Source organism: Ochotona princeps, chromosome 2 (genome assembly GCF_030435755.1).
Source record: "Ochotona princeps isolate mOchPri1 chromosome 2, mOchPri1.hap1, whole genome shotgun sequence".
NCBI classification, from domain to species: Eukaryota; Metazoa; Chordata; class Mammalia; order Lagomorpha; family Ochotonidae; genus Ochotona; species Ochotona princeps.
In genome coordinates this window covers 127,383,069-127,408,256 of record NC_080833.1, presented here as the reverse complement: position 1 = coordinate 127,408,256, position 25,188 = coordinate 127,383,069, and the positions used below count along the sequence as shown (strand labels likewise).

The 25,188-nt window shown below is 53.9% G+C and overlaps 1 pseudogene; it reads right to left on the bottom strand.

Moving 5' to 3' along the window:
• Positions 1-4,647: 4,647 nt before the first annotated feature.
• LOC131478237 (transformation/transcription domain-associated protein-like) overlaps positions 4,648-25,188 on the bottom strand; it is a 72,569-nt pseudogene continuing 52,028 nt past the window's right edge.

The window sequence follows — 25,188 nt, the reverse complement described above, 5'->3', positions numbered from 1 at the left end:
TGAACCATCCGACGGAAGATCTTCCTCTCTGTCTCTCCTCCTCTCTGTATATCTAACTTTGTAATAAATAAATCTTAAAAAACAAAAAAAAAAGAAAACCAAGGCCCTTTCCAGAGCTGTAGCCTATCTGAGAGAACTGGAAACAAGGCCTTTGTATTTGTTTACAAAGATGACCTGGGGAGGAGGGAGTGAGCGCTCCTGCAGGTTGCAGGAACAGCACTCAGGAGGGCTGGCATCCCAGGCGCGGTGCTTGCCCAGCTCTGCCTCAGCCCTGGCTTCTGGGCCCGGAGCTCAAGTCTTCACACTGGGCTGACTAGAAGATGCAGCAGCTCCTCCACAGAAGGTCACAGGACACACAAGGGAATAAGAAAGCAAAGTCCACTCATTGCCAGAACCAAAATGCCACCGACAGCGCTGCTTTGAGTCCTAGCTGTTCCACTTCCAATCCAGCTCCCTGCTGATGGGCCTGGGAAAGCAGTGGAGGGGGCTCACGCGCTTGGGCCCCTTTACCCACGTGACAGACCCAGATGAAGCTCCTGGCTTCAACCTGGCCCAGAGCCGACCGTTGGAGCCATTTAGCGAGTGCACCAGTGGCTGGAAGACCTGTGAATAAGCCTTAGGTTACCTAGGTTCAGTTATTCCATAATAACCAGTTATTCTGTAATGAACAACAATGTTGTACATGATATGTAATTTTATCTGCCATTTTTTTGTACATCTTAAAAATGTGAAAAGAACCAAAAGGAAATATGGAAAACCAACTAGAGGAGATGGCAAAACATGGTGAATAGGTGACAATAGTCAACCAGAAATCCTGGGGCTGAAACATTCCATGGAGGGCAGAAGAAAGGAATTGTTGAGCCTAAAGACAGTTCATCCAGAATTCAGAGCAAGAAGCACAGTGAGGGAAGAATGGCCAGGGCCGGGCAGGACTCCTGGGATGCCGATGTGACCAATGCGTGTGCTGTCGAAGGCGGGCGAAGCGAGAGAGCAAGGGGCAGGAGGGTATGAAGACACCAGCGTGCCAGTGGGAGCGAGCACAGATCCCCAGCTGCAGGAGGGAGGCAGAAGCCCAGGGGAAGGCAGAGGCCCCAGCAGGAGGCATTCTAGTCAAAGTGCTGGGGCAGAGAGCGCCCAGAGCAGCACACAGGAGGAGCCGCAGTGAGCGTCCACGCGGGTGTCCCGCCAGGTGCGTCCAAGTGGGTGTCCCATCAGGAGCGCCCACGCGGGTATCCCACCAGAAGCCCTAGGGCCGCGGCAGTGCTCAGAAAGGCTGGCTGAGAATCCTGCACCTGGAAACACTGTCTGCCAAGGTGAGGGAACAATGAAGACATTCCCAGGGAAGTAAAACCTGGGGCAGTTCACTTCCGCTGGAGCTGCTCCGCAGAGCGAGCCGCGGGGAGGTGAGGGCACGCGGTCGGTGACCCCAACACGCATGAAAGCGTCCTTTCCTGGCGAAGGTTCAGCAGCAGCAGCGCAGACTCTCAAGTCAGGGCAGCTTTGGCTTCTAAATCCACCAGTGGTATGTTTTTATTTTTATAATTTTTTAAAGATTTTATTATTATTGAAAAGCCAGATATACAGAGAGGAGGAGAGACAGAGAGGAAGATCTTCCATGCGATGTTTCACTCCCCAAGTGATCCGCAATGGGCCAGTGCGCGCAGATCCAATGCCGGGAACCTGGAACCTCTTCCGGGTCTCCCACGCGGGTGCAGGGTCCCAAACCTTTGGGCCGTCCTCCACTGCTTTCCCAGGCCACAAGCAGGGAGCTTGATGGGAAGTGGAGCTGCTGGGATTAGAACCGGTGCCCATATGGGATTCCGGGGCATTCAAGGGGAGGACTTTAGCCACTAGGCCACGCTGCCGGGCCCCACCAGTGATATTCTACGTGGCTTAAAAGACAAACGCACAAAAATAGCTACCCACATATGTTTTAAAGGTTTCTTTTTATTGCAAAGTCAGATATACAGAGAGGAGGAGAGAAGGGAGCTCTCTCTTTGGACCGTCCTCTGGTGCTTTCCCAGGATACAAGCAGGGAGCTGGATGGGAAGTGGGGCCGCTGGGATTAGAACCAGTGTCCATATGGGATTCTGGCACTCTAAAGGTGAGGACTTTAGCCACTAGGTCAACGCACCGGGCCCCAGGTACCTACATATTAATATACAACATAAAAAGTCACTGGTGACAACATTTACAACTGGGAGGGGGTGCTGGCATGATGGTACAGCACACTAATCCTGCATTGGCATCCATTATGGGCACTGGTTCGAGTTCTGGCTGCTCTACTTCCCATCCAGCTCCCTGCTTGTAGCCTGGGAAAGCAGTGGAGTACGGCCCAAAGCCTTGGCACCCTGCACCCACGTGGGAGACCTGGAAGAGGTTCCGGGCTCCTGGCTTCAGATCGGCTCAGCTCTAGCTGCACTTGGGAGTGAATCAGTGGATGGAAGATCTTCCTGTTTGTCTCTTCTCATCTCTGTATATCTGACTTTTGAATAAATACTTTAAAATTTAAAAAACTACAGAGTCTACAGGACAGAACTGCAGGGAGCAATAACTACACCCAGGCTATAATCCTTGCAGGGCACCAGTCATGGACGCTCGCTCCAGGGCTGATCAGGAGCTGTGCCTTGCTGCTGCCCCCCAGTGTCTCAAGCGAGTATTACACTGACTGCCTGCAGCAGGGAAAGGGGAGTCCTCAGGACTGCACACCTGTGGCTTCCAACCCGTCATACCGTCAGCCACAAATTAAACCACTGTGAGTGGGGGCCAATTGGAACCATTTCTCTCAAGAGCCTATGGAGGGCCCAGCGCCATGGCCTAGTGGCTAAAGTCCTCACCTTAAACAAGCTGGGATCCCATACACACCAGTTCTAATCTCAGCAGTCCCACTTCCCATCCAGCTCCCTGAGAAAGTAGTCGAGGACAGCCCAAAGCCTTGGTTCCCTGCACCCGTGTGGGAGAGCTGGAGGAGGTTCCGGGCTCCTGGCTTCGGATCAGCACAGCACCGGCCATTACAGTCTCTTGGGAAGTGAATCAGCAGACTGAAGATCTTCCTCTCTGTCTCTCTTCTGTATATCGGACTTTCCAATAAAAATACATAATTCTTTTTAAAAAAGCCCATGAAATATTCTCCAGAACCTGTGCAGCCTACATTAAAGCTAGAAAACAAGTACTAATAATGTATTTTTAAATGCTGAGCTCATACAATGCTTTTTCCATTTGCAATGCAAGAACTAGAAACCAATTAACAAACTGAAGGAAAACTGGACAGTCTACAGATGTGGAAACTGATTATAGATACCCTCAAACCTGGGGCAGGTGCAATCTGTAAAATCAACCTGTTTGCCAGTGGGCAACACAGCCTGGAAACCTGCCCTAAGGAGAGGAAGCTGCTAAGCAGAACAGCGACGACCAAGAGCAGCAGAGAGAGGCACGGTGAATACCACTGCTGCCTCCCTGCAAGGCGACGTCTGTGTCAACCTCAGAGTCATCAAGTCATCATATGGTCACTTGGGGAGTGAATCATCGGACAGAAAATCTTCCTCTCTCTCTCCACCTCTCTGTATATCTGACTTTGCAATAAAAATAAGTAAGTAAATAAATAAATAAATAAATGTATTCTATGGTCCAGGTGCAGTAGCCTAGTGGCAAAAGTCCTCACCTTGAATGTGCTGTGATCCCATATGGGCACCGGTTCTAATCCCGGCACCTTGGTTCCCATCCAGCTCCACTTCCCTGCTTGCGGCCTTTGAGCCCTGAAGCCTGGGACAGCCAGGGTTCAGGGGAAGGCAGGGACTGCTGCTCTGGGTGTGGTGGCCCAGCTGAGCGCCCTACAGCCAACCACAGGGCTGGCCTCCTCATAGAAGCCCAGCACGGCCCACCAGGCCAGACCTCTCAAACTCCAGTCCATCCACCTGCTGCCACTCAAGAGTGCTTGGGGACTGTCCCCACGTCAGGACCAGACATGCACGAGGTGCCCTGCCCGCCAGCTGCTCTGCACCGCTCTTCCTTGCATCACGAAGTGTCCCTCGGGGGAACCCTGGGGGACACCACTGCAGCTGCAGAGCTGAGCAAGCTGCAGCAGAGGGGACCCTCCCAAATAAGACATGGCAGACCCTTTTATAAAATATTTATTCTAAAAAAATCACACTGTACAAATTTAGATAGAACATTCTTGATGCTCAAGATTTATAAAAACGTGAAGTTAACAGAAGGACTAAAGTTGACAAACTTCTCTTCTTTTTTTTTTAAATTAGGGAGGAAAGTGGTCCATGAGGCACACTGACAGTGCCTACGAAACAGCCAAGAGCCGCGCAGGCGGCCGGTGGCCCGTGGCCGGGGCTGGCATGGGCTCCACTGGGTTGAATAAGTCCACAACAGGGAAGGAAGTGCTGCCCATGGACAGCACAGCGCCGCTGGTCCACGCTGACACATGCGAGCCCAAGGCCAGCTCCGCCCAATAGCCAGCAGGCTGTCCTCCCCACGCCCTGCTGCCAGATGCCATGGTGGTTTCCTGGGGCTGTTGCAGGGCCACTGCGGCCGTTATTTCTCAAGAGGATTTTAAAACACACATATGTGCAACCTGCAATCCCACATGGGGAGGAAACACCATAAAAAGAGCCACAAAGCAGTTCCAGATGGGGAAGCCCCACTCCTCGGGGCGGCCACGGCCCCGTCACTCCTCAGGACATGGTGCTGTGACCCTGCAGCTCCACCCCTCATGGCTTCAGGGGAGCAAGTGAGCAGGCGAGGGCTCCTGAACATCCAGTCAGCCACAGCAGCCTGGGAGCCGGGGTGGTCACAGCCATGGGTGCCAGGCAGAGTCCATGCGACACAGGTTGTCCAGGCTATTGGCAGCGGCCACCAGGGTGTTCACTTGCTCTCCCTGCCCTCGAACTGGGCCAGGTTGTGCAGGTGGGTCATGACTGCTGTGATGGCCTTCTGCACCAGGGAGACCAGCTGCTGGCTGTCCATATTCTCGGGCTGCCCTGCGGCCGACAGCGGCGACGAGCTGTCCTCCTGTGTCTTCTTGTGCCATGTGATGATCTCATCGTGGAGCACCGTCTTGAGAATGCCGTCCACCTGGAGGAGGGAGACACGACATGGCCCAGGCGGAGCCAGGGAGCATCCAGAGGGGCCCCCCACTGCCGGGGCAGGACGGGCAGCAGGTGACCCCAACAGCACCAGCCCCTCACCGTGGGGCCTCCTGTGCACTGCCCAACAGCCACTTCCACAAGCACAGTGTCACGTGATGACGCTCACGGAAAATGCAATTCGAGGCTACGTGTGTTTTGTGCACGACGGTGCAGGTACCTGACCCGCTCCGGCAGGCCTGTCACTGCAGAGCCAGGCCGCATGCAACGCAGAGCCTTCCATGAAGCCAAGGGCTCTGAGGGGGATGCTCGGCATGGCAGGGCACTGCGCGGGATGCCCACGGCCTGCACTGGACTGCTCGCTCGGGAGCCCTGGGCAGCAGCTGCTGGCTGGGTGTCTGTCAAGGCAGCCCAGTCTGAGCTCCGGGCTCCTGGCTTGAGCCAGGCCAGTACCAGACCCCAGTGACATCTGAAGCATACACTGGTGGATGGGAGACTCACTCTCTGCCTGTCACCCTTTGCCTTTCCCAATAAAAATAAATAAAACTTTAAAAGGATTTAAAGCGGGCTGGCATGGTGATATAGCCTGCTAATCCCCTGCCGGCAGTGCTGGCATCTCATACTGGCATCTGCTCCTGCCCTGGCTGCTTCAATTCCAATCCTTCCCTGCCTGTGGCGTGGGAAAGCAGCAGATGACAGCGCCAAGCCTTGGGACCCTGCACCTGTGTGGGAGACCTGGAAGAGGCTCTTGGCTCCTGGCTTTGGATTGGCTTAGCTCTGGCTGTTGTGGCCACTTGAGGAGTGAACCAGTGGTGAAGGGTCTCTCTCTCTCCCTCTCTTTGTAAATCTGCCTTTCAAACAAAAATAAATAAATCTTTTTTTTTTTTTTTTTTTAAAGGAGCGTTGGTTGAAGACTGTCAAGAAACTTTCTGGAGAACCACTGGTTTCTGATGCCTTTTCTGGATGTCGATGCCTCCCTGGAAGTGGGTCATGGGAATACACAGATAACTGTCTCCAGAGTACGGGCCTCCGACCATGAGGAATGAGACTCGAACCCCAGCCTGTGTCCTGCCACACATAAAGAGGCAGCCCACCCCTAGCCTCAGCACTGGCTCTGCGAGTCAGGGAGTGTGATGAGAGCAGCCAGGGTAGTGCCAGGCAAACAGCGTGTGGGCAGCCCCATGCTAACCGGGGCATCCAGGGCACCTGGCCTTGCACTGTATACCTCAGGTCCCTGTGTGGCTCCCTACGGCCCACAGACATGCAGCAGCAAGCACTGGGGACAACAACCTGGCAGAAACTTCTAGATCTCTTTACTCTGTGAGCATTTCAATCTGCCTAAGGAGCAGATGCCCAGAGTCCAGCCCCAGCCTGCGCCTGCCTCCCACTGGCACCGTAGGCCCCGCAGCCCACGCCCGCTCAATAACGGTGCTGCCATGACTCACCTTGAAGTTGGGCTGGGCGCAGCACCGTGCCACGGCGATCATGGAGGCAGTCAGCGGGCCAGACACCCCGATGGTGGTCAGGAACTCGGAGGCGTTGGGGGAGAGGTGGAAAGGGACAGGGTGGTTGGTGTCTAGGTCCCCCGTCGCGTCATTGATGTCAAATCAGAAGTAGGCAACTTTGAGCTTTCCGGTGTCCTAACGTGCCAGAGAGATGTCTCAGAGGTGCCGGCCATAGGACGCAGCTGTGGCAGGGGCAGAGCCGGCCGCACGGGCCACTCACCTGAGCGATCTGCAGCATCTCGGGGTTGAGTCTGTTGAGGTGCAGGACGAACTCGGCAAAGCCGATGAGCGCGAGCTGGATGGTGAACATCTTGTGGAAGGTCCAGCAGTCGGTGGCGTTGGGGAAGGTGTGCAGCGCCCACTCCTTGAGCATGCTGTGCAGCACCATGTTGCTCTGCACCTCCTTGAGGATGTCTCGGAGGACCTGCAACACGCACAGCCTTGCAGCCCCTGCAAGTGCCGGTGGCATGCTGCCGCTGCCTGAGCCCACAGGAGCACACGAGAGCTCCCCAACCTCTCTCAGGGCACCCCAAGCCTGGGCTGCATGGGGGGGGCCTCATCTGACAGGAGCAGCCAGGAAAGCCTTTGACCAACACCAACAGCTCTGTCTCCAAGCCAAGCTGTGAGACACAAACGCTGCCTGAGCTGCGAGGAGGCAGACAGACCCAAAGCTGAGCTCCACCCGGGGACCTGTGTGGCTGGCCAGCACCACAGGCTTAGCAAGCCTCACAGGAGCTTGCGCAGTTAGCTGGGCCCCCAGCCAGCCAATCAGAAAGGGCTCAAGGTCTACACAACCAGCTGGTTGCACACCACCACAGGATTGTGGCCATCAGTAACTCACTTCCCGCTGCTTTCCTCTCCCACACACGGAGAGCAAAGCGCCTCAAGACAGCAGAGAACACCCCATCCACTCCTAGAGCAGCCACACCTGTGCCCATGGACACCTGCTAAGACCCTGAATTTACTCCCTGGCTGCACACTGCCCACCCAGGCAGAAGCCCCATCTCCCACACACAACAGGTGCAGGCTAACTCTGCCACTAAACAGACCATGCTGGGCCTTCACAGCACACACCCAGGAAAGCCAAAGAACAGAGCGGCAGATTCAGAGAGCACTCTGACGCACAGACCTGCCTGGCTCTGTTAGTCACGCTAACAAATCAGGAAAACATGGCCAATACACAATTCCTGGCAGTCAGGTCTATCAAGAATTCTTGGAACTGCCAAGACAAACCATCCAAATTAAAGATGAGTAGAAGGTTTGCATGAACATTTTCCAAAGGAAACGCACAGCCAGGCAGGAAGCACAGGCCAGGCCTCTCATGACTGCTCCCACGTGACTGGCAGGCCAGCTCCTCCCACCTAGCACGCCGTCCTCAGAAGATGCTCAGAGTCACCATGAACTCCACTCCTGGACCCATGTCCAAGGGAAATGAAAACACGGACTCACACACCGGCAGCATCAGCCATGACTCATCTCTAGTTGCCTAGGGGACTGACCCAGTGTGCATATCCATGCAGCAGGTCATTTCAAAGAAGAAATGGATCCTGATGCACTCCTCCTTCCTCTGAGGAGAGGCAGCCCTGGCAGCCCTGGCACTACCAGGAGCACTTCCACGTCTGGCTCAGGAGAGAGCACCAGGGAGTGGCCGGCCTCAGGCCATGTCTTCCTGACGTGATGCGGAAGCTCTCTGCGGGTCGAGGATGTAGCAACACCAGGGAATGACAGCCTAATGAAGAGCAGGAGGAGGCCCGAGGTGCCAACATTGCCGGGACACCCTGACTGGCCTCGCTGCCCCTGGCACGCCTCACACTATGGAGCCCTGCGCTCTGTCAGCGGAACCAAAGAGGGCTGTGCAGGCAGTGTGCACTGCAGCCTCCTGAGGACTCCCGCAAACCCTTGGGTCACCACGACCAGGTCATGGCCCAAGCCACACAGGAGTCTGCCCCAAGTCCTAATCAGAACATGGGGAGCACAGCACACCCAGGCAGTGCTGTGGCAGGGAGACAGCCCCCGGGACCCAGATGAAGGGAAGTGGACCCCAGGTAATGTGGGGCTCATTCTCTGTGGTTGCTTCCTCTCGGGGTATACCGAGGACCACGTGGCAGCGACTCAGCTGGTCTGCAGAGCCTGGAGGCCAAGGCCCCTCTGTCCAGACGTGCCTGGCTGCAGTGAGCCCATCATACACTCTCTCACTCTATTCCAGAGCACAGGACAGATGTGCCCCAGCTGGAGCACTTCCAGGCGACCCAAGCATTCAGCCATTGTAACACCTGCCAGCTCGCGGGGGAGCAGTGACTAAAGCAGTGGGTGCCCACAGCCACACCCGCTGGCTTCAGGCCCAGTGGTACCTGATGGCTGGCCTGGGTGCCCCGCGCCTGCACAGTGGCCAGCCGGTGGTAGTAGCGGGAGATGGGCTTGTCATGCTCGATGCCCTTCTTGGCACAGCACTGCTTGTAGATCTCCATGAGTGACAGCGAGGAGGGGTTGTCCTCGACAAGGCGCATCTGCGGGGACACAGCCACGACCCGGGGCACTGCGGAGAGAAGCCACAGGTCAGTACCGCCTCCGACTGCCAGGCACCTGCATGTGTCGAGGGGTACAGCTCGTGGGGTCCCCTAGTCACAGCCCCGCACCCTCAGCAGACAGCTGCATCGCCTGTGTTCAGACAAGGCCGGCTCAAGGCACGAAGAGCTGTCAACGCCCTCCCACCACGGGCCACAGTCCCTGCCTCCTGCTCAGAGCTGTGATTGGTCTCCCCTACAGCAACGTCCACCGTGATGCTCTCCAGCTTTGGAAAGCAGGGTACATTTTACTCGGGTTCTATGGCACAGGTAAGGAGAACCAGGGTGGCCCCGAGAACTACCCAGCATCCCCGCACGGGACTCACAGCCCATTCCCATTCTGCTTCACCCACAATGGCAAGCACACCTGGCACAGTCCAGCCTTGGGGTGAGGCGCCTGCCCCCACCTCCTGAGCCTGCCTTCCCAGGGACATCCCTTGGCCAATGTTCCTAGACTTGGGTGAACTTCAGTTCTTCATTTATAAATGGGGTGACAGTACCTACCCCCAGGGCTGTTTGCGGGGTAAATGACACTGAGTCATCAGGTGAAGGTATTATGCCATCTGCCAAAGAAAAGCTGGAGAAAGCAGGAATTTTCTTGCCTGTGAGGCGGGGCCCCACTGCCACCTGCCCTTGTGGGCCTCCAGCCACGGCGACCCCTGCACCGGAGGATGGTGTCAGTGTAGCCCACACAGGCAAACCTGACTACCATGAACAAAGGTGGCATCAGCTAAACCAGGGCTGTTTTATCAGTCTGTCAATTTAAAGGTCAGAGCTCTTAGGTCACATAGGCTGACACGTCCCAGCAATAACCCATACAAACAGCAGTTGGTCACTGCCAGCCTGGTCCCTGGCAACTCCACTCAGGGTTGTCACTCATCAGCTACTTGTGCCATATGACAGTGTTGTCTGCCTCCCACGTTCCTAAGCCCCGCACCTGGCCCCCCAGGCACTCAGGACTGTGGATATGCAGTCCAGGAGGTACAGTCCCCAGATAGGGGCCAGAGGAGCAGGGTGACAGGCACATGGGTATGGCCCCCAGTGCACAGTGGGCAGCTGGGAACCCCAGTCCCCTGTAGAGCAGCTTGCTCCTGAGCAAGGACTACCAGAGGCCTGCCCCACACCCCAACACTAACGCAGGTGCAGCTGCAGCCAGCACATGGCTCACGTACCTGTGAAAAACAGGTGCCTCTTGGTGGTCTCTTTCCTCTTCTCCAGGCAGGGGTTCAGCCGGCGCAGCAGCTGCAGCACACACTCCTTTTGCCTCGACTCTGAGGCAGGCGTCGTGCATGACCAGGTATAGGGAGATCTTGCCGTTGTGCCCACGGATGTACAGCCTCCTGGCTGCCGGGTTGTGCTTCTGCAAGATTTCCACCCTGGGCATAAACCTGCCGGGGCAGGCAGACAATGAAAGCCTCCCTTTCTCTGGGCAGCCGCTGCAGCGTTCAGCCTGTTGGGTCAGCTGGTCTCCCAGACAAGGCAGCCACAGCAGGACCACATTTTATAACTTGGCAGAACTGGCCATGTCAGGGGCAGAAGGTCCTAAGCTCTGAATATAGAGCAAGGAGAGCAAGGTGGGGCTGCACCTGACCCAGAGAGAACACCAAGACAACCGTCCCAGACTGTGGGGCACAACACGCAAGCAGCATGCGCGCCTAGTGGCTCCCCAGCAGTACCTTCTGTTCCAGACGGAAGAACTTTCTTACCCCAGCCTAAGGCGATTCAGCAGGGGTGCCGTGGAATGCACACTCAAGCTTCACTCAAGATAGCTGAGCCAGTGGTGAGAGCAGACCCTTGGAGACACTGTAGCTCCCCAACCACCTCCGCCTTAGGCATCCGACGTCTGACACGTGCATGTGGCTTACTCGAGCTCTGCCCCCACAGCCTTGCCCAACCCACCAGCTCACTCACCACATGATCTTGATGTAATAATGCGTTGGCTTGGGCATCAAGAACTCCCCTGGAATTTCCACCTCAGCTGTCTGTCTGTGCTGAGAAATTGCTCAGGAAGCGGCCCTTTTCTTCTATGAGGAAGAATTTGGGAAGCTGCTTGGTTTTGGCCTCCAGGATCTTGATCTACTTTTTCAACTCAGAGATCAGATTATGAAGCTTCATGGAACCCGGAACACTGAAGTCAAAATCTGTAAGAGAGAAGTCAATATTAAAATGCATCTTCAATTAAAAACCTCAGTCGACTCTCTCCCCAATGCACAGTAAGGGGTCAAGAGTCGGGATGCTCCTGACCACTGTAGGGACCCCGGAGGGACAAGTGTGTGACATTCAGGAAATGCGGCAGCCATGAGACCACCATGGGGGTTCCCGTGTCCCTCCAGCACCCCATCCAGTGCCCTCACCTCCTGCACCCTCATTTGCTCAGTGTTTGTTTCAGAGGCGACGCCCACAGGCCCAGGCCCTCCTCCCTCCTGCAGGCTACTGGGCTTATCAAGAGAAGCCACAGGGCACATATAGCCCTGTGTGCTTGCATGCCCCCAGCTCCCCACCCAGGCTGAAGCTCTTGGGGTGACTGTGGTCAATGTCCACTCTGGAGCCCAGTTCTGGGGAACATGAGGCTGGCAGGTGGAGCCTCCTTGACACTGGAGTCTCTTGTGGCTAAGGGGAATTTCCACTTTGTATTACTTCAACCTATTTAGCAGATGTTCTTAACTGTGTTAAGAAAACACAGTGAGTCTTTTTAAAAGATACACTATCTGGGTCAATGTTGTGGTATATGGGGTAAATCTGCTGCCTCTGAGGTTGGCATCTCGTACGGGTTCCAGTTTGAGTCTCAGCTGTTCCACCACTGATCCACTTCCCTGCTAAAGCCCTGTGAAAAGCAGCAGAGGGTAGCAAGTCCCTGGGCCCGTTCACCCACACAGGAGACTTAGATGAAGTGCCTGGTCTAGCCCTGGCCAACGTGACCATTGTGGCTATCTGAGGGGTGAAGCAACAGGTGGAGGATCTCTGTCTCTCCCTAACTCTGACTTTCAAAACAAATACTAAATCTTAAAACAACATGTTTTCTACAGATGGGAACCACCCCTATTCCAAGGAATAACCCATCAGCAAGAAAAGAGTTTTAAAGATGTTTAAACAAGGTTACAAAAGCAGTAATTAAACTGAAATGTTTTAACCCTGGGAAACTGTGCTGCACAAATGTTTTCACATGGTAATAACTCGTGTGTGTGTGTGTGTGTGTAGACGTGCATGCCCTGGGTGGGGAGGAATCCCCCAATGTGACATATCAAGACACTTGGGCCATACAATACCAGGCAGACGCAGCACTCAGCTCGCATGGGGTCTGGGGAACACGCTGCCTCGACTAATGACCAAGGCAGGAAAACAAACACCGTCTCAGTTTGCTACCAGGATGCATGGCCGCTCCGGGTCCTGTAGCATTAAATCCCATCACCTCACCTTCTGATGCTCCCTTCCAAATCAACCGAAGGCAGGGTCCCAGGAAGGGGAGGGCAGCTGGGCCTGAGCCCCTGCTGGCTCCTGAGCCCCATTTCCAGCTGGCACCTCCTGTGGCAGACGCAGCAGCAGGCGGGCTCAGGCACGCTTGTGGCCTGGGTTCTGAAGCTGGTCCTTCCCACAGAGGCTCACAGGACACAGAGCCGTTATGACCCACCGAGTTGCTAACTACACAAATGCTCCCCATCCCAGGAAACAGGCAGCAGGACCCACCGGTCATGAACTAGCCCTTGAGCTTCTGGAAGACGGGGTCCTGGGCAGTGGCCTGTGCCCGCCTGGCCAGACACTCAGAGGCGGCACTGGAGAACATAGTGGACATGTTGGACACGTTCTCCAGGCCCACCCCAAATGTGCTCACCAGCTTCTTGACGAAGTTGAGTGTGTAGGGGGTGATTTTGGCATCAGACACAGCTCGGCTCTTCTCAAATGCCACCGAGTAGCACTTGGCCAGGCCCTGCTGCAGCTGCGGGAGGACCTGGGGTACAAGGGGTGGAGTCACGTGGAGGCGGAGCCTCTGTCCCAGACAGTAGCCGGCCCCTCCCCACCTGGGCTCTTTCTAGACCCACTCGGAACCCAGAAGAGGCCAAGTCTCATTGTTGGGTGCTGCACACCCTGGAGGTTCACATTACCGCACAGCCCACTAGTACGTGGGGCTGCCAGGCAAACCAAGGACACAAACAGCTGGGCCTCGGCATACAACTTTCTATCAGCAGCCAGACAATGCCAGCAAGGAGGTGGCCCAGCTGCTGCAAAGACCCGCAGGACACCAAGTCCCACCATTGGAAAGTGCGTTCACATGCCCGCTCAGGTAACTGTGACCACAGCGGTGACCCGAGTCAGTGTTTAACAGCAAGACCCGGCTTTCTCAGTTTTGCCCCCTTCTTCTGTCTCCTGCTTCTAGCAGACACGACTTGCCTAGTCTAAGGCTAAATTCAACAAGGCGTCATGCAAAGAGCACAGGGCCATATGAGCACACAGAAGGATACACGCAGTTCTCGGGCAAGAGCGTACCTCCTTGTGCCAGTTTTCTCGGAACCAGACCATCTGATCGACAATGCCTTCCAGGGAGACAGAAGGGTGCGGTGGAGCTCTCACTGCATGTGCATGATTCAGCTGCAGCGCCACATTGGTGCTGTTGCTCTTATGGGCCCTGGATCTGATGCAGAATGGGACTGGTTACCCTCTGAACTTGGCTGCTGCTGTCCAGAATCTGAGAGCAACACACACAACGCCAATGTCAGCACAGAACCGACCCACGCCGGAGCTCAGGGCTACACAGATGCCTCTGGCCAAGGAACGCCGGTCCCTGCCGGTGTGGGAGTCATCACCAGCCCTGGCCCCAGGGGCTGCGTTAAGGACAGGTGCGCAGAGGGACTCAGGGATGGAGGATGCAGCCGTCTGCTACCTGCCTCCAGAGGATTAAGTTCATGGAAAGAAAGCAGATGTGACACAGAGGACAGTGACGAGTCCGGGGAGGGGCAGGGGGTCACTCTGAGCACCTTCTTAGCCTCCTACAACAAGTCTCCTCAAGTCATTTTAAAAATGAAATGTTGGGAAAATTCTTGACTGCTGAAGATCAGAGCAGTTAAGTAAGGCTACATTTTTTTCCATCCAGAAGAGCCAAATCATACAGTAAAGATACTTTGAGAAAAAGTCACTTTCTTCATGAGAAACACACTATAAGACCCTTAGTGCCCGTCAGTCTAGCGTTAGCTCACGGCTCTGGCCAGGCAGAGCCTAGGCTGAGTCTGAAATGGGCCATGCATCCCTAGTCCACCCCACTCTACAGGCACCTGCAGGCCATGCTTGTGGGCATCTACGCCCTGTGAAGCAGGCGGGCACTGCGTTCAATGTGTAGATGACACCAAACAAGTCGTTCTGCACACACTCTAGGGCCATTCCACAGACTCCAAGCCTGCGTCTCAAGTCACTGTTCACAAACAACTGGTAATGCTGACTGACCACACAGCTGAAGATGCTCCTTAACCCTGAGCAGCACGCACAGCGACAGGCACTGCACTGCGCCCACAGGGACGCACTGAGAGCGCTGGGGCAGGCGGACTCCATCCAGCTCTCTAGGCATGGCTCGGTAGCTTGGGTGGAGGAAGAGCAGCCTGACACGTTAGGGCAGAGGCTCCCTCACGACCCCCGTGTCCCTCGTGGGCCAGGGTGTCCCCAGCAGCCCCCGTGCAGGAGGCCCGCTCCCAGGACTTACCGCTCTTATAGCGCTCCCGCTGCTCTATTTTCAGGGTCAGCTACAGGGTCCGGATGGGGAAGTAGACGGCTTGGGGGTACACACGTCCAATCTGCACAGAGACACAGGCTGTCAACAGCACTGCTCCCCCCAACAGCTGCCAGGTCTGCCTGTACAAGGAAGCAGGTGCTGCAGCAACAACCCAACACACAGCCTGGAGACCCATGCCAGGCTACCATTTCTATCTCATCAACCCAGCAGAATTTTCCATCTCCTCACTGGAGATAGAAATGCCTGAGGAAGGTACCTGGATATTCCTCAGGCAAACAAAAGCCACAGACAAGCTCATCTTTCTATGAGAAACAGTTCCCTGCAGGCGTGAGCTATGCTGACTGGTAGTTCCATCAGCAGTGATGGCCCTGTACAGGAGGGTAAAGGGAGACCACGTGGGGCCTGAGAAGACGGCCACACATCCCCAATCCTTCCCCACCACTACCGGGCAGCCAGTGAACGTGCACCAGGAGACGTGAGAGAAGTGAGCACAGGAAACAGATGGACTCCACATCCTGACAGCTGAACCACAGCAAGCTACCAGCACAGGCATTGGCTGTACTCTGGGTGAGTGTGTGGTGCTGCGGGGCAGTCAGGCGCTGCTTGGCGACTCCGAGGCCAACACACTGGCAGGACCCGTCCTGATGGCATCGCAGTTCCCACTGCGGTGTCCCTCGGCCTTTACACAGGCACACACACTCTGGAACTGCTCTCCAAGGAAGATGGGACAGTCTCTCTTCGGGAGCCAGGCCCGCCAGATCCCTCAGCCCCATGCCAGGGCTGAGCTGTGTGCCAGGTACAAAAGCTGCTGACTGCAGGCTGATTCGGACGTGCACCGGCACAGGGCAGCAGTCAGCCGTGGAATCCTGCTCTGCCACACAGCACTGCCAGTCTTACCCTCCTCTGGCAAGAGCTCGTGCAGCACATGCAAGAGACAAATCACACCTTCAATACTTTGTATTTCCCTTCAACGCTGACACATTCTGTAGTTATTTTTCTGTATGGTCTCTATTAACAGAGCTCTAAATACCTTCAATCTTCCCAGCTCTTGGATTTATTTTTTAACACTTTGAGTATTCAAATCTGCTTTCTGGAAAAAAAAAGAGCTCAAAGCAAAGACACAGCTTGGATCTGGTCCACAGACCTGGCTGATGAGGTTCAGAAGCAGCTTGCCCTCGGAGCCCACCAGGCAGGTAAGCAGCTGGGGGATCCAGGCCAGCCACTGGATGGGAGGCACCCCAATCCAATACTTGTCCATGGTGTCTGCCAGGGTGTTTTTGTCATCATCAAAACTCAAAAGCCACAGCACCTAGGAAAGGAAGAATGGAGGAAAGGCTTGGAGTTGAATGGCTGTTCTGAGAACTTCAATCCAGGGGCCTGTGTTCCAACACGGGAACTCCAGCGAGGTGGCACCACTGGTCAGCACAATGCTGGCCCTGCAGCACAGTGGGTTAAGCCCCTACTACTGATGCCGCCACCCCACATTGCAGTGTTCTAGTCCTGACTGCTCCAACTCCATTTCTACTCCCTGCTGGAACACTTGGGAAAGCAGTGAAATATGGCCCGAGTGCCCAGGCCCCCATCTACAGCCATGCAGGATCCCCTTCAAGCACATGGGATCCCAGTGCTTAAAGGGAAAGGAGTGAGCTACTGCACTGGGCTCCCCTAACCCCTTGGTTTGGCTTTGACGAGAGTTAGTGATGGAGCCAGTCTGCCAGTGAGCGGCAGGCCTTGGCAACCAGGAAGAAAGGGACAGGGGACCAGGACTGCCAGCATGCGCATCTTCCATATGTGTGCCCTCAACCAGCAAGACAGGTTTCTGCTAAGAATCTGAGAGGATGGGGTCCCTACCACCAGGCAGGCCACATGCTGGTACCCCGGGGTCCACTGATGTCAGAAACAGTGGCAGTGTTTAGATAGCATTTCCATGTCAGCTGGCTTGTCTATGGCTGGTTGTAACCACCAGGTGCTTAGGCATGTTGCAAATTTTCATGTTAAATTAAGGAATCCTAAAAAGCCAAGCCTGTTGTGAGCAACATAGAAAATAACAACTTATTCTTATGTGTTCTGCAAGAATTCTTCTAAGTTTTATGTATGCCCAAGGCTCAGGGCGGAGACCCCCCCATGAGCAGCAAGGACAGCAGCTCACTGCAGGTCGCCAGCTGCCCTCTGGGGTGCTGGTCTACCCGCAGTGACCCATGGTTCAGCCCAGGAGCCCCGAGAAATGCGACCTTTGGCACCTCAGCCTTACAAGCAGCTGGAAAGGTACCTCAAGAGTGACAGGATGAGGCTGGAACCGAACCTCATGCCCAGCATGAATCGGCGGCTGCACACCCGTGGCCTCACCTTGGCCAGGTATTGCCTTGACTTGCTCTCATTCTGATGGCGACAGGCATGCAGGTAACAGGTGATGGCAGACACCCCGAGATGCAGCTGGCGCTCCTTCACGAAGATGTTCTCTAGGTAGGCGCCCCACATGGCCCACGCCTTCACCAGCACGTCAAGCATCTGCACGGCTGCTGAGAAGGCCTTGTTGGCTTCCTCAGACCTGCCGGGAGACACATTCTGCATGAAGCTGGACTGCACGTCCCACAAGCCAGGTCAGTGCAGGGACTGAACACACCTTTGCAATGTTTCCACTGTGTACATAACTCATATGTGCTTGCACAGGCTGCCCACTGTAAATTCAACCCTGCCTGCTCAAGTGGCCGCTCCTGGCCTTTTGGCTGCGTTGGCTTTGATATGGAACTGCCAGCCTGTTTTCCACAGCAGTTACAGCATTTTATTATCCCACCAACAATGTGACAAGCTAAGGCCAGGACATCAAAAAACATGATGTAACAATAGAAGCTGGCCCTCGGCCACAGCCAGCAGCAGGCCAACTCCAAGGGTGTCCGTGCCACCCGGGAGTCCATCCTACAGGAGAAAAGACATGTGACACACCACATTAACAAGACAAAGGAAAAAAGTCCACAGAGACCTGACACACACAGAGCCGCCCGGCAAAACTGAACACCAGAGAAAGCACAGCTCCCAGCTGACAGCACACTCACCAGCGAGGACTGAATGCTCTGCGCCAAGACGCAGGAAAGGCAAGAAGCTCATCAGCCAATTCAACAGCACTCAAACACAGTGCCCAGGACAGCTGGGCCAGAAATACAAACAAAGAGCACCTAACTGGAAAAGATGACGTCAAATGCTGCTTGTAGATGACATGAGTCTTCATGCAGAAAACCCTCAAGAATCCACAAAGGGAGCCATAAGATTGCAACCTGTTAAGATCTTTATACAAAAATCAATGAGCTGTCTGCAAATGAAACCAAAATAATTCCATTTGCAGGATCATCAAAAGGAAAAAAACCATTTAGGAACAACTTTATCATGAAGTGCAGAACTTGAAGTTACAACTCTAAAACATATTGAAAGCAGTGGAAATTAAATTAATGGAAAGATGCATCACCGAATGGCTAGACACCCCCTAGGTTAACATATACATTGAATGTAATTCCTATTACAATTATAACTGGCCGCCTCCTCTTTATGCAGAAATGGAAAACCTGTATGGAAATAAGGCATGGGTGTAAGGCACAGCAGTTCAGAACTGCTGGGGAAGCCTAGGTTTGAGTCCTGGCTGGTTCACATTCCAGCTTCTTGCTAACATGCACCCTGGGAGGCAGCAAATAATAGCACAAGTACTTGTGCCTCCACCATCAAATGGGAGGCCAGAGCCTCCACCACCAATGAGAGGCCAGAGCCTCCACCAATGAGAGGCCAGAGCCTCTACCACCAACATGAGAGCCCAGAGCCTTCACCACCAATGTGAAAGCCCAGAGCCTCCATTGCCAACGTGAGAGCCCAGAGCCTCCACTGCCAGTGTGAGAGCCCAGAGCCTCCACTGCCAGTGTGAGAGCCCAGAGCCTCCACTGCCAGTGTGAGAGGCCCAGAGCCTCCACCGCCAGTGTGAGAGGCCAGGTTTGAGATCCAGGTCCCTGGCTTTAGCTTTGCCCAGCCTTGGCCGAGGCAGTCATTTTGGAAGTAAGTCAGTAGATAGAAGATCTCAAATAAATAAAAATTAACAACGTAAGGGACTCCAAAGACTCCAACAGCAGATCAATGGGTAGAGTCCAGAAATAGATCCATATACAGTCAATGGGCTTTTTAAAAACTTTTTGGAAATGTATTGGTAAAAAGAGCTCCTATCTACTAATTCATCTCAAAATGGTCACAATGTGAGAGCTAAAGCTGGAAAACCAGAACTCAGTCTACGTCTCTGACGTGGATGGCAGAGGCCCAATGACTAGAACCATCGGCCACTGCCTTCCAAAGTCCTACAGCAGGAGCAAGCTAGCGTCCGGAGCAGAGCTGGGTACTGACTAAACCAGGCACTCGGGTACGGGACGGGGCATCCTAACTGCAAGGCAACCACTGCTCCTGGTCAACTGATCTTCACCAAGGATGCCACTCAAGGGAGGGCGAATGAACTCATCAAATGCTAGGACAACTCAACGCACAGGGACATGCATCCCACACCATATGCAAACTGCTCAGAAAGGATCAAAGACCTAAGTGTAAGAGCTCAACCAGTAAAATTGACAAAATAGGTACGTCAGTTTAAACCACAATTTTTACAATATTTATTTATTTAAAGGTAGTTACAGAAAGAGGAGATGGAGAGGCAGAGACAGAGAAAGATCAATCTTTCATCCACTGATTCACTCCCTAAATGGCAATAATGGCCAAGCTGACCCAAGCAGAAGCCAGGAGCTTCAACCGGATATCCCACATGAACACAGCGGCCCAAACACTGGCGTCATCTTCTGCTGCCTCCCTGCATCCGCAGGGGGCTGGTCCAAAACGGAGCAGTCGGGACAAAAGCGGCACCCACCTGGGATGCTGGCATCGCAGGAGGCAGTCAAGCCAGCTATGCCTCAATTCTGGTCCTGATCATAAATTCTTAGATGGCACCAGAAGTGGATGCCAAAAAATTATATAAATTGGACATTAGCAACATTTAAAACCTGTTGTACTAGAGGACACTATCAAGAAGGTGAAAAGAAGACACAAAGAAAATATTTGCATAGCAAGTATCGCAAGGAGACTAGAACGGGCTACAAATCAAACAGCAAGAAAGCAAGCACTGGTGAGGAAATGTTAAAACTGCAAAGCTCCAGCATCACTGGCCAGAACGTAAGCTGGTGCAACCACCATGGGAGGCTCTGGCCGCTCCTCCAATACCTCCCGTGACCCAGCAGTCCCGTCCAAGAGAGAACAGGAAATGCTCTCACCAGCCAACGACACGAATGCTCCTGGCAGCACTGTTCCTAGCAGATGCCAAGTGCAGCTAATACAGTAGTTGGACACACAGATGAGCGACGCAGAGTCACCCAGCTCCGGGAAGGAGCATTTCCTGTGTGTGACACAACTTGGACAAGCCCCACAAACATCCCGACTGGAAGCTGCCAGGCTGAGATGTTCACTTGGGTGATGCTATCTACAGGAAATGCCCTAAGCAAGCAAATCGCCAGCAGGCTAGTAGTTCTGCAGAACAATGCTGAGACACAGCTGCCTTTCGAGGATGATGGAAATGTTCTGGATCCTGTCAGTGGAGATGGCCACACAACATAGCAAGTCAAACCCACCTAAGTACGCACTTCCAAAGGGAGTGTCTTAAAATACCACAACACCCTCACCTTGACAATATGGCCCCCTTATTTAAAGGCAAAGTAAACACACAATCCCTGGGACCTGGTGGCTAGTGGCAGCCTAGTGGCTCAAGTCCTTGCCTCGCATATGCCAGCATCCCGTATGGGCGCCAGTTCATATCCCAGCCACTCCACTCCAACAAGCTCCCTGGTTATGGCCTGGAAAAGCAATGGCAGACAACCCAAGGCCTTGGGACCCTACACCCATATGGAGGACCTGGAAGAAGCTGGAAGCTCCTGGCTCCTGACTGGATTGGCCCAGCCGGGAGCTTTGAGCTTCTACCTCCTTTTCTCTGTAAATCTGACTTTCTAATAAAAATAAATAATTAGAAAACAAAACAAACACACACAAAACAAAAAACACCTCCTGTATTGGGGAACACGTGACGCGAGCTCCAGCACCTGTGCTGTGTGCCAGCAGCACCTGCTAAGAACATCTGATTTCCAGCTGCTCCCCACAAGGTGCCAACTTCTCTCCAACAGGATAGGCAACCTTGTTCTGTGATGGGCTCTGTGGATCACAAAACTTCTGCCGCCCCAAGCCAGCAGCAACAGTCCACAGGGAGGGCAACTGTGTGCCAACACAGCACTGATTCCGACAACCTGATGCTGGCTGGACGTGGCTCCTGCGCTAACACGGCAATCAGCTGTGCTCCAGGGCAGGGGCGTAGGACATGAATGCAGGCCAGCAGCAGCTCAGCAGGCAGCACACACCATGACAGGCCACCACCTCCACAGAGGGACACCACCTAGGCAGCCATGCCCTGCACTGTCTCCACCTCCTGCCCACCTCCAGCTGACCCCATGGGCCCCACATGGGCTTTGTGTCATAATGAGACAAGTCCCCCTCCAGGCAGGGCCTTTACTATTGTCCCCCCCATTGCCACACACATACTTGTTGATCTGGGCCAAAAACATCCCCTTCAGCGCGTAAAACTCGGCTGTCATCTCTTTGGTGAAGTATTTTAAGTTTGTAGACTCAATAACTTCAAGGCCCTGTTCAGAAGAGAAAGAAATGAATAGGAAAAAAAATTCCCAACACTGACATAACATAGAACACCTGCAGTGCCTTAGTAAGTACACTGTAAATGAATAACAGCATCAACTCCCCCATCTGTTGGTAGACACAGTTTTTACCCTGAACCACTGAGAAGCAAACGGAAGCTGAGACATAAGCCAGCTTTCCTGTTTTTATTACTATTCCTCTGAGCACAGCCCAGTCCACCCGATCCCCTGACAGTTCCGTGTTGTTGCTTGCCTGACCCAATCACTGTGTGTGTACCACAACAGCCTGCAAGTGTGGGAGACACAGGAGCGGCTGCCCTCCACTGTCCTCCTGCCATGCTGAGGCCGTCACCAGGCAGGATGACGGTCCTCACCCTTGTCCTCTGAACCAGGTGGGTTCCCGTCCTCCACCCACCCCCATCCTCTGAGGCAGGGGCTCCCCGGCTGATCGCCATGTGAGGGTCAGGACAGGGTCCTGTCACCTGCATGCACTCGTTTTTGCCCATCACTCCTGCCAGCTGCAGGTAGCACTTGACTTGCTGTCGAATCTTCTGGAAGCAGTCCACTATGGGAATGGTTGGAATGGTATGAATGCGACTTAGTATATCCAGAGCCACATTGACCAATCCTTGTTTCTGGGCGATCTTTCCATACTGGATGATGGCTGAAGCTGATGCGTGAACCCCAAGCATGGCGTTCTTTGAACACGGATCATGCTGGGAACTATTTCCATAAGCAGTTACAATAGCTAGAGGGTGAAGAAATGAAGCATGAGTCATGTCAAACACGTTCAAAGTGCACCACGAGGAGGCCTAAATAACAAATGAAACACACACAGCTCAAGGGGAGGGAGAGCTCGGCAGCTACCTCGGTGACTTCTCTTCGGCTTTTACCTCAGGAGCAAACCATGAAGACACTGCCTACCGGGCTAACCACGAAGGCCCCCCTTAACCCAAGGCCGGCTGGCAGCTTCACCAGCAGACAGAAGGACAGAAAAGCAGGGGCCACCACAGAGAGGCCCCAGGACCAGAGCTTCAACGCCAGGAGCCGATGCCCTGGACGCCACAGGCAGTGCCTGGAAGAAATCCTCTCGGGGAGAAGCTCTGTCCTCTGCCCTCCCCGTGACTACTGCCACCCGGCAGTCCCCCCACCACCTCCCACCGCCCAAAGAAACCCTGGGCAAAGGAGACAAAAGGGAACAGACATGACAGCAGTGGGGCGGGACGTCTGGGAAATTACATGATGGATGCATGCCGGACCAGGTCGGTTTACCCTGGTAATGGTGCTGCCGCCACATGAAGATGCTGCTCCAGTGCGACAAGTCATCTGACACGATGGGCAGCCGGTTCCTCCAAGTCTTCACCACCGTCTTCATGTCGTGCAGGCTGTTGTTCCTGCCCAGGTTGCTCGGCTGCAGACTAGCATTTATTTGAGCAGCTTCCTGCAGTTCAATGATTTGCTGGGCTGCCTAGTGGCCAACAAGAGAGGTTGCACAGTAAGCATCACTAGGAAATTGGGGGAGAAAAGCAAACCATTACTAGAAACCTGACTACTGTCAAGTGTAACACCAAGGTGAACGCCCTCAATGCACACGGGCGCCACTCAGGCCACGCTTCAGTTCGTGGCGCCATCAAAGTCACAACAGCGCATGACACGCTCTCCACCCCAACATGATGCCTTCCATGAATCCAATTTTGCAGCCTTCTCCATGGAGAACAGCGCAGGCACTAATGCTTGCTAATGGGAAAGCCCCAAATTGCTCCTCCTCTTCCTCCCTCCTCTGCATGGCGCTGTGGTTGCCAGTGTGTAATACCAGCCTCATCCTCCTTTCCCACGATCCAGTCCAAACCCTAAAGCTTGGCTCTGGCAGACTCTGAGGGCTCACGAGCACCATCTGAATGGCACCACTTACGAGTGTGTCTGTTTTATTCTCCCTAAACCCTAGATACCCAGTGCTGAACTCCCTACCCAGCCCTTGCAGCCATCACCACTAACAACAGTTGTCATGTCCCCGCAAGGAGCCCCCACCAGCAGCCATGCTCCATTCTCAAGGCCTGACCCCTGATGGCTGCTGTTCTTTGTCCCAGTCCTTTTGTGGACATTTCACAAGAATGAGATCACGAGAGGTGTGGCCTTCTAGGACTGGCTCACTGAGCATGCTCTTGAGGTAACCATGCTGCAGCGTGGATGTGGCATTCAGGTCTCCTGTGGCTAAATCGAGTGGAGGCATCGACTTCTCCAGCTTGCTTCCATATTTTGGCTGCTGTGACCGATGTGCTACAAACATTCCTGTACAGGTTTATGTGGCTCCACTTTACTTTATCTTAGGTCCAAACCTAAGGAGTAGGACTGCAGGGTCACGACATCCTTACACACACGCGGCCTCATACTGTCTTTCTGAAAGCTGCAATGGAGACTCAGCCTTGGCACTTTCTGCATTTGGCTCCACCTTCTTTTTCCTGAGGATGAGCTTACGAGGTAAAGACAAGACAAAGGCTCAGGCCACAAACCTGGACATGAGCCTGGATGTGAGCAAGGACCAGGTGGGGAGCACTACACTCACCTGCAGAAGAGGTGTGTGTACGTGGGACATGACGTGGGGCAGCCATCGCCACTCACGAATGGCCAGGCTGCTGGCCATCTCGACCAGGCGCTCGATGAAGCTGAGCTGCTGCTCCTCAGGGTGGCAGATGGCCAGGTATCCTCGGTACATGTTGACTTTCCAAGCCATTTCTTTCGGGCAGCTTACTTCCACCTAAGATAAAAAACGTTACACAAGAAGTGATGGCCACTCATCGGTGCAAGGGTCAAAGAATATAGAGACCTCTTTTTGTCATCAATTATACAAAGCAATAAAGAGGCACCAGGCTCTTTAGGGGTCACCACAACTAGGTCACAGCACCCACTGCTATGCATGAAGACTGGGTCTGTGGCAGGCTTGCTGGGCTGCACCCATCAGCTCGTGGGAAATACGGTTGGACATGCTCCTGGGTCTGTGGATGCACTAGGTGGACTCTGTCAACCAGCAGACCTTGGAAAGATTTTCTCAACTTGGGAGCAACAAAACTAACAACATCTCAGGGCTCTCATAACCACTGAAGTAACACCCTTGGAATATTCTACCCCACAACAGTGTCTCCAGGGCATCAGCAAAGGACTGTCTCCCATCCCCAGGGGCTGATGTATCATAACCAGCAAGGAGCAGCCCTCTCCCCATCCTCCTCCGAAGACGCACATGTGTCCCATTCACCTTCCTCCACACCTGAACCTTCACGCCCTCATCAGAAGCCCACAGGGGCATGCATCACTCTCAACTATGTAAACAATATTAAAAAGAAAATTGAAGATTAGAAAAAAAAGAAAACAAAAAAAAATTGAGGAAAAACAAAACAATGACAACAACAACAAAACAAGCTCTAAACACAGACTTTCTTAGTGGACTGACTTATGTAAGGCTACCTATCCTTCTCTTCCTCCTTCTCTTGCTAATGGCACACCAGCCATTAGGTAGTTTCCCCAAAAAGAAAAGTGAAAGGCCAAGTGAACAGAATCACTCTGCTCCAGTGAGCTGGTGTGCTTATAAAGCACCAGAAACACGCCGAT